Here is a 9,486-nt window from a genome sequence, read left to right as displayed (position 1 = left end):
AGGATATGAACATTTGTGGAAACAAGAAATGATACGGTAAAATCTGATAGATAACCATCTGATAGATAAAATCTGATGGATAAACACAACTCGGAAGCCACACTCGAAACCTAAGCAGCAGAGATGGGAATTAATAAAGCAGGGCTTGGCAACAAGGAGCCCTCACTTTTGTTCCTCATCCTTGGCACAATTCCACCTTATCTAGGGATTCTCCAAACCGAGAATTTTATTTTCCAAGCCCTCTCCCCCGCCAGGCCCAGAGCCACCTGCCCACTACCCACCAGATGCTGACTGACTACCCAGACACAACCCTACACATCATCTCTCGAAAAGAGTGCCTCTGCTTTTGATTTGGCCTCAGACTGCCATCACCCACTTCAGCCCCTCTTAGCTTAGATACACCACGTGGCCTTCCCTGCCTCCCACTTTGTACAGGCCTTTGGATTCCACAGCCTCGCAGCAAAAGATACTTTCCTCTGCCAACCCCACACTCACAGGATATTCCTCCTTATGCCTCCCCATTAACATCCCTGTTCTCCCTCCTGGGAGAACCGTGATCTCTCTGGCTGACCTTGAGCAAGTCCTCCCCCTTTCTGTGAGCTCAGCACTTTTAGACATGATTGCCTGCATTTTCAGTAAGTCATCTTCTCCCAGCAGTGCCGGTCCTTAAGCCTTCTGGTTCTTCTCTAGCTGTGCAGGACTCAGAATCAGCCAATAAACACCCTCAAATATGCCCTCCCTTATTGTCCACCATGACTAGGATTGAGTGAATTTGTACACTCTCACAGGGGTCCCGTAACCCCATGAACAGTCGGAGCACACAAAGGCAATTACATGGTGGAGGGGGACAGAGAGGTCAGCAGTAGGGAAAGGTGTGGGTCATCAGTTTTCCATCTTTGTTTCTGAAATGTGACTGAACCCAAGTTCTGAGCTCTCCTCCTTTGCTTAGATCCCTACCCTGACCCTTAACTACATCAGCTCCCGAACCCTGAACCCGAGGGGATGGCTCCGTTGGTGAGGAAAGTGGACAGTTCCTCCGGGGGAGGCATGGGATCAGCAGGATCTCCTGGCTCTTATGGCGAACAAGATGACCATTGGCGTGTACAAGCAAGCAAGAGATTACGCATGTTTTGTTTGTGTTTTTGTTTTATCTCATCTACCCTCATTCTGTCTGGTCCTATATCCCAGTGAATCTTGAGCAGCCTTAGGAAGGGGGCAACGTGTGTCCTCTGCTCCGCCAAACATTGTATAGCCTACTGTGTTATAGGGGTTTCATGTGAGTCTGTTTTATTCTCCACTCATCCAAAACAAGGAGGGTGGTATGAACTCTGTTGTGAGGTCACACCAGCAGCATGGTATCCAGAGCCAGGATCTGGTCCCTGGTCGATCCACAACAAGGGCCCTTCCATTACAGCAGTGCAGCCCAAGCACCATTGTTCCCGGCTAGGAGCCATGAGCCCCAGCTCATTGTCTTAAAGATGGGGATTCTGTGGGCAGAAGACACGAGCAGACATTTCTCCAATGAAGACATACAAATGGCTACCAGACACATGGAAAAAAAAATGTTCATCATCACTAGCCATCAGGGACATTCAAATCAAAACCACATTGAGATATCACCTTACACCAGTTAGAATGCCCAAAATTCGCAAGACAGTAAATAATGTGTGTTGGAGAGGATGTGGAGAAAGGGGAACCCTCTTACACTCTTGGTGGGAATGCAAGTTGGTACAGCCACTTTGGAAAACAGTGTGGAGATTCCTGAAGAAATTAAAAATAGAGCTTCCCTATGACCCTGCCATTGCACTACTGGGTATTTACCCCAAGGATACAGATGTAGTGAAAAGAAGGGCCATCTCTACCCCAATGTTCATAGCAGCAATGGCCACGGTCGCCAAACTGTGGAAAGAACCAAGATGCCCTTCAACGGATGAATGGATAAGGAAGATGTGGTCCATATACACTATGGAGTATTATGCCTCCATCAGAAAGGATGAATACCCAACTTTTGTATCAACAGGGATGGGACTGGAAGAGATTATGCTGAGTGAAATAAGTCAAGCAGAGAGAGCCAATTATCATATGGTTTCAATTATTTGTGGAGCATAAGAAATAACACGGAGGACACAGGGAGATGGAGAGGAGAAGGGAGTTGGGGTAAATTGGAGAGGGAGATAAGCCATAAGAGACTGTGGACTCTGAAAAACCATCTGAGGATTTTGAAGGGGCGGGGGGTGGGAGGCTGGGTGAGCCTGGTGGTGGGTATTATGGAGGGCACGTATTGCATGGAACACTGAGTGTGGTACATAAACAATGAATTCTGGTACGCTGAAAATAAATTTAAAAAATAAAATAAAAAAAAAAAGATGGGGATTCTGTACTTGCAGTCCTACACCCAACAGAACTAAAACAGTAAGGGGGTCAGTGTTCCTTAAAAAAAAAAAAAGATTTGATTTATTCATTTATTTGAGAGAGAGAGTGGGGGGGGAGAGAGAGAGAAAGAGGAAGGGCATGGGGAGGAACAGAGGGAGAAGCAGGTTCCCCACCGAGCAGGGAGCACGACACAGGGCTCGATCCCAGGACCCTGGGATCATGGCCTGAGCTGAAGAAAGATGCTTAGCTGACTGAGCCATCCTGGTGCCCCGGTGGCGGAGGAGGGAGTTCAGGGTTCCTGGGTGATAAGGTCACCTAGAGACAGTTGCCACCACTCACTGGCCAATCTCATCCCATACAACACCCCACTGGGGTATTATTCCTGCTAATAAAATGATGGTGGGAACCCAATGAGAGAAAGAACTACATCTGCCATATGCTTCACCTATTGCTCCCTATGGTCCCCCGAGGCAATTCTACAGACCTCCAGGGAGCTCCCTAGCATGGTGTGAAAACCACTGGTCTCGTGCAAAAGATGGAGTTGAATGGTGGGCCTTTCAAGCACAGAATAATGAGAGAGCGAACGTCACAGGGGTCCCCATCAAATCAAACTAATCTTCTGTTTTCTTACTGTTTTGGGGAATGCTACATCTCAGTGGGACTTCCAGCGTGGGGCCCTCAGCTTCCCAGGGTGGGCAGCTCAACCTTTTAGCCTTCTCAAGGGAGAACACACTCCCAAGGACCAGTCCCACTCTGGAGGGACCATCCTCCCTGCACCAGTTATAAAGAGGGGCTTCATAACTGGTGACTGTGACTCCAGTGGTGTAAGGATATGTACTGAGATCTCGCCAGTGGGGGAGGGTGGGCAACATGGAGTTTGTTTGAATCCATGACCCTCTCAGCCAATTTTGTTCATCACTGTCCATCTTCAGACACTCCTGGTGTCAGTCACAGACGCAAGGCAGGCGGACAGAGAAATTGCACTCACAGAATGCCCTCTCACTTGTGGGTTTTAAAATGTGTGCTAAAATAGTAGTGGGAGAGGGGGTGAAGGGAAAGGGCATGCTTTGAGAGACGTTTCACATAGGGTAGGTAGGATGGCACTGTTTTAGTTTGGAGGTGGGCCCGGGTGGGGAAGGGCAAAGAGGAGCCAAGGATGACACTCGGGATTCCAGCTTGAGTGACCTGTGGTCTGGGGTTGCCATTCATCAAGATACGGATCACAGGTGGAGAAGCAGGATTCAGAGGGAGGCAGAAGACATCAGGTCCTGACTTGGACTCTGCTAAAATCCATAGAGCGGATGCGCTGACGACCAGCTACCTTACATATACTTTTAATGACAAAGGAAACCAACAGAATTCTATCCCACTTGTGTGTGTTTTTTTTTACATACATGATCACACACGTAATGAGAGTGTTGTGTTTTGTTGTATAGTGTAAAGGTGGGGCTTGATATTGGTGGCTCTTAGTCATTTGGGGAAATGCTAGTATGAAACTTTGATGTGAATGGAAGAGGCTGCCTTAGGCCCTGACTGGCTACCCAAGAGCTGACAGAACCCTATGTATTCCAGGGGCACCCATAAACCATTTGTGGCACACACCATGGGGGATGGATTACGAAGGTTCGACCTTGGATTACTTGCTCATCAATGTCCTCTGGGGGTGATGAGGGGAAGGTGAAGTATCTAGGCAGGAGCTAGACCTAGAAACCATAATCCTTATGCTCTCTACTTGCCATGAGAACTAAATGAGATAAAACCTGTAGAGGAGGGCCAGGCAAAACCTGGCCCCCAGTAACAGTGACTGGCCATATTTCCCTACAGGACAGAAACCATGATTTTCAGGGGGTGGCGTTTGTAACACTGCCAGGCATACGATCAGCAGTGGGCATTTAATAATGAACAGTGACAATAGTTACCATTCATCTCATATGGACTAGAAACAGCTCTGTTGTGTCTTTTTTTCCCCTGCAGTTAACCTGAATGGTCAACTTGGACTTGTATCATGCTCCATGCTTCTTAATATCTCCCAGTGCTCTTAGATTTACTTCATTAAACTCCACAGCATTCTTGAGGGGTTGAAGACTGATGTTGTTACCCTTTTGTGTGGGGGGAGGGGGACAAGTACTGGGACTCATAGGAACAATAGTGGTCTGCCTCAGGGTAGGGCTATGGGGATTATTTGGGACGCCCTTTCCACAGAGCAGCAGGTGTTGAACCGGGCCCAGAGCCAACACTCAGCAGTTTCCTTGAGGTCAGGCCGTTCAGTGTAGGCTTTGGATCTGATTTGTCCTCCAGACCTGGGCCAGCATCCATTTGCATGAATATCATGAAGACACTAGCAATAGCTGAGAGCTCTTGCTATGAGGAGGATTACGGGCTGACGAAATGACTGCTGGATGAATACCACATCTTCTTTTTCAATCAAGCTGGGGTCCAAGAATCCCCCTTCACTCCAACTCAAGAAGTGAGGGTCAGAACTGTTACTTTGGTGTTAGAGAAGTGGCCAAGAGAGACTCCATTACTTAGCCAACGTCACAGTCAGTGAGGGGTCTGGATCTGCCCTTTAGATCTCCTGACCCTCATTAGAGTCTTCTTCTGTCCAGCAGGCCCCATGTCATGCCCCATTCTTCTGCAACACCTTGTTGTGGGGGTCTAAAGTAGGCTCACTCTTTTGCAGGTAAAAGGGGGATAGTTTTGCTATGTACTTTATTCCCTCTGTGCTTGGGAGGAGGCAGGGGTGAAGAGGGGCCTTAGTGTTTGCTGACAGCCTGCCACGGGCCGGACTCATTACTTAGTTTCCAATTCTTGCACACACAAAGTTAGGATCTCAGATTAGCATCTGGGGGCAAATCATTGTACCTTCTCAAAGTCCTGCTTTCCCAGTTTAAAAAATTGGGGCAAGTATTACCAATTTCGCATGGTTGTGGTGAAGACTAAATAAAGCAGCCAGTATGTACACCCCCCAGATGAAAAGCAGCCATATGAGAAGACACAAGAAGTGCAAAGAGAAGTGGGGTCCTGGGAGAAAACATGTTCTTCAATTAGGACAGACCAAAAATCATATTTACGACGCGCAGAGAACTCTGATGAAACAATTCAAGAAACACACACCCACAAACAACAATAGGAAGGTTAGCAACAAATTGAACAGGCCACGTACAGCATTGCAAATGGCCAATACCAAAGGAATGGGAGCTCAACAGCACAGGCAATAACGGAGACAAAATAGCAAAATGAGTTTACATTTTTCAAGTTGCAAATTGAAAAACATTTTAAAAAATTCATGATGCCAAATGGGTATCACACACTGATGTTTTGTGGTTCTTTGGATTCTTTGGAGATTCTTTGGAGAGTCACTCTAGCACAGAATAACCAACTGTAATATATTTACCCAAAGTCTCCTTCTTCCTGCTGCCACAGACCAAAACCAGAAGCAGTGTGGGACAACGGATGTTTCCTAGCACAGGGCCCTGGGGGCGCGGATGTCATGGCCTTTAGACCCATTCCAGTGTTCTAGTAAGCCATTTTTTGAGCCCCGGACACTCCCCTTGAGCATCCTCAAGGTCAGGACCTTGGGAGGGATTCCCAGAGCCGAGCCTGAGCCTTGATGGAGCAGCCTGACACTCAAAGAATTACAGACAAAGGTCTTGGGGTTCTCTTTGAGACACAGGTTTCTAGATCTGTGCTTCCTTCAATTGTCCTACCCTGGCTTTCACTAACACATGGAGGAGAAACCTGGAGTTTGACTATGCATCGCTAGCAAAGCTAGGGCTCTGCTCATTGGGGAATTGGGGGGGGGGGGGGGGGCGTCCTCAGAAATTTGGCAGAGCCTTCCTATCTACAAACTGAGATTTTGCATATGAGGAGGGGGCTGGTGAGGGGAAAGGGCAACTGACAGTGACCTGGGTTTGAATTTCATTAGAGCTCAAAATAATGCACAAATCAGACTTCCCTTAAGTCTTTGGGCTTATATAGTCATAAAAAGAGTAATGTAAAAGTTGGGAGCCATCAATTCCGATTAGTCCCCTAACCATCTATGTTCTATGTTAATGTAGAGTGGGGAAGCTGGAAGCCTGATTAGAGTGTGTTTAAGTGAGAGTGAGGGAGGAGAAAGGGAAACAATGATATTAGTCAGTGAGGCATCTCAGTACTTGAAGGAGTGGCAGAGAAATGCCTGAACACAGTGTACCTAGCTGCAGGATGGGATGATGGAAATCCGGGCCAGGGAGGCGGGGTGGAGTTTCAAGGAGGGGACAGGCCCTTAACACCTCTACAGCCAGTAGCATGAAGAATTCTGCTGGCCTCGGACAATAACTCCTTTCACACACGCCATGCACATTGCACTCTCAGAAAACATGAACTTCCCTGGCAGTCTGTGGCTGCTGCTGCTGCTGCTGCTGCTGCTGCTGCTGCTGCTGCTGCTGCTGCTGCTGGGTCCTGACCTGGTGAGTCTGATTTCCCTCCAGCATCAAGGCTAGATCATCAGCCCCAGGAGGGCTGGGATCTAGGTCTCTAGAGAGTTCACTGTTGTATCCCCAGTGCCGAAAACTGAGCCTTGTGTGCACATAGTGGGTAGGCCCTCAGCAAACACTTGATGAAAGAAGGAATGTCAGTCCTGGGCAGAATGATTTTTCTCTATTTTCCAGAACAGGACTGACTCAGCTGAAGACACTGTGCCTTTCATGTATTTTTGTCAGCATCGTGCAGAACGCATTCAAAGGCACAGCCTGGCCCGGGGAGCCTGCCGGTCCCCAAGGGTCTTGGAAGAACTGGCGCCAGAGAGCCCTGGCATGTTTCACCAGGTCCTTCGGGTGAGAGCTCAGAGCCAGCCTCTGCCTCTCTCACTGCTCACAGCCAAGCCAGCACACCTCCCCTTCCTGCGCAAGCCAGAGGGCCCCCAGGCCAGGCCTGAATTCCCCGAGGGCTCCCAAGGGCCCAGTTGTCACTCCACTTTGCCCTTATAGGGGAGAATACTGGAAACTCGGAAACTGAGACCACAGGACCTGCACACACCTATGAAGAGTAATCCAGCTCCCCCTCTGCTGCCACATGCCCCTATTTTCCCCGTTCCTCAGTCACTAGGCTTAAAATAAATGGGGCACACTCGATTCCTTTGGCTTCATGATAGTTATTGTCCTTTTACACACCAGCAGCTGCCTCCTGTGGTTTATGGTTTGCCTCTTTTGGTGGGGGCACTGGGGGAGGGTGGTGCTGGGGAGAGGGAGTTACCCCATTACTTAGGCATATGAATCGGTACTCCTGTGCCTTGGAACAGTACTGCTTATTTCTCAGCCGCTGTTGGGATAGGACTGTGTTGACAGAGAGTAATCGTTCCACTGGTTCCAAACACTTCAAAAAGGATGGCTGTTGGACCATGATTGACTGACAGTCATAGGGGTGGCGGACGAGACTAGTGAGTGGAGGGACAGGGAGGTTGGGGTCAGAAGGAGAGGAGCTGTTGCAGAACCCAAGGCAAAATTTTAGAGGTGTGAGCACCACTAAGTTCTAATCTGACCACAACGACTCTCACCGCACCTTTGGAAAGAGTTCCTCACAGCACAGGGCCTCACTCGTCCGTTGCCTCAGGTCAGTTATCTCCTATTGTGACACCATGTCTCTTTGTAAGCTGCTCTAAGTAGTATTGCAGTGAAGTATCAGCAGGGGAAGATCTGAGTCTGGGGAGTACTTCCGGGAACTGGGAAATGTCTGAGATTTTCTGGGACTGTTCTGCTCCTGGCTAAGGCTGTACTAAGGGAGTCCCACCCCCTGCAGTCCATACCCCCATGGCCTAATGGAACCACTTGGTGCCTGGGAAACTCCTGAGCCCACCGGCCTCTCGACTTCCTGCATTTGGCTCCAAGTCACACTGAGGAAATGTGGGGTGCAGAGGCTCTGAGACTCCATTCTTCTCTTGTATTTTCCACTTTTAGAGTACTTTCTCCTATAATGTTCCAAACTTGCAGAAGAACAGAGAGAACAATACAGCAGTCACCACCCATACCTAACACCACTTTGCCATACGTGCTTCAGCTCCCTCTCCACCTTTGAGTTAAATATCATGGACACATGTAAATTATCCCCAGCCCATGCTCACTCATCTCCTTCCTAAATTAGGTCCCCTCCCCGGTGTCGGAATAATCCTAGGTAGGTCTTCATGCAGCTTCGGAGCAGTTCCCCCTCCTGCATGGTTGGCCCCCACATCACCTTAGAAATGGCCCCCTGATGCCTCCCAGTGAACATGGGGGATTCTACACCCCTGAATCCCAACCCAGAGGGCAAAAGCAAGAGCACCACCACAGCTTTTACAGATAACCCAGAACCCAGCCCTCTCCCACCCATAAACTTGTTCTGTTGAGGTGGGCCCCGTCACACTGTGGCAGCTGAGCTCTTCATCTGTTTTATTCAGAGAGGCCAGGAACACCACCCTGGGTCCTGGCCATGCTCAAGTGTTCCATCCACACAGGTAGATGGTCTTTTGCCTGCTGCTGTCTGCACCCCAAGGGCTCAGTGACCATCCCAATGGTGGCGATGGGGAAGAAGGCAGGACCAGGCAGACCTGAGTCCTGATGAGACCCATCCAGTGGGCCTACTGGAAGCTGGCTGGGATAACCAGGCCATACAGCACTGTTCAAGGTGACCCACCAACCATTAGCTCCATCAAGGCACCTGATACCTGCAAGGGCTCACTCTACTGAAACAGGGACAGAGGGTTTGTGTGGTAGGTTGCGTTCTAAAAGGGCTTCTACAGATCCCTACATCCTGGCACTCATTCCCTGGTACAATCCCTTCCCTTTGAGTGTGGGCTAGACCTAGTAACTTGCTTCTAACCAACAGAATTTGGCAAAAGTGATGGCATGCCATTTCTGAATTTAGGCTAGGCCAAGTCTGTGACTTTCATCTTGCTGGAATTCATTCTCTCTCTCCCTGGCTCTTCTTGTGTTCTTGTTCTGATGGAGAGAGCCACATGGCAAGGAGCTGATGGCAGTCTCTGGCCAACAGCCTGAGAGGAACTGAGGCCCTCAGACCAACAGCCCACGAGGAACTGCATCCTGACAGGAGCCACATGAGTGAGCTTGGAATTGGATCTTCCCCCAGTCAAGTCTTTCGATG

The sequence above is a fragment of the Mustela putorius genome, unplaced genomic scaffold (genome assembly GCF_011764305.1).
Source record: "Mustela putorius furo isolate JIRA1106 unplaced genomic scaffold, ASM1176430v1.1 tig00537297_pilon_pilon_pilon, whole genome shotgun sequence".
Classification (NCBI taxonomy): domain Eukaryota; kingdom Metazoa; phylum Chordata; class Mammalia; order Carnivora; family Mustelidae; genus Mustela; species Mustela putorius.
The sequence above is the reverse complement of the archived record's forward strand: the minus strand, read 5'-3'. Positions refer to the sequence as shown.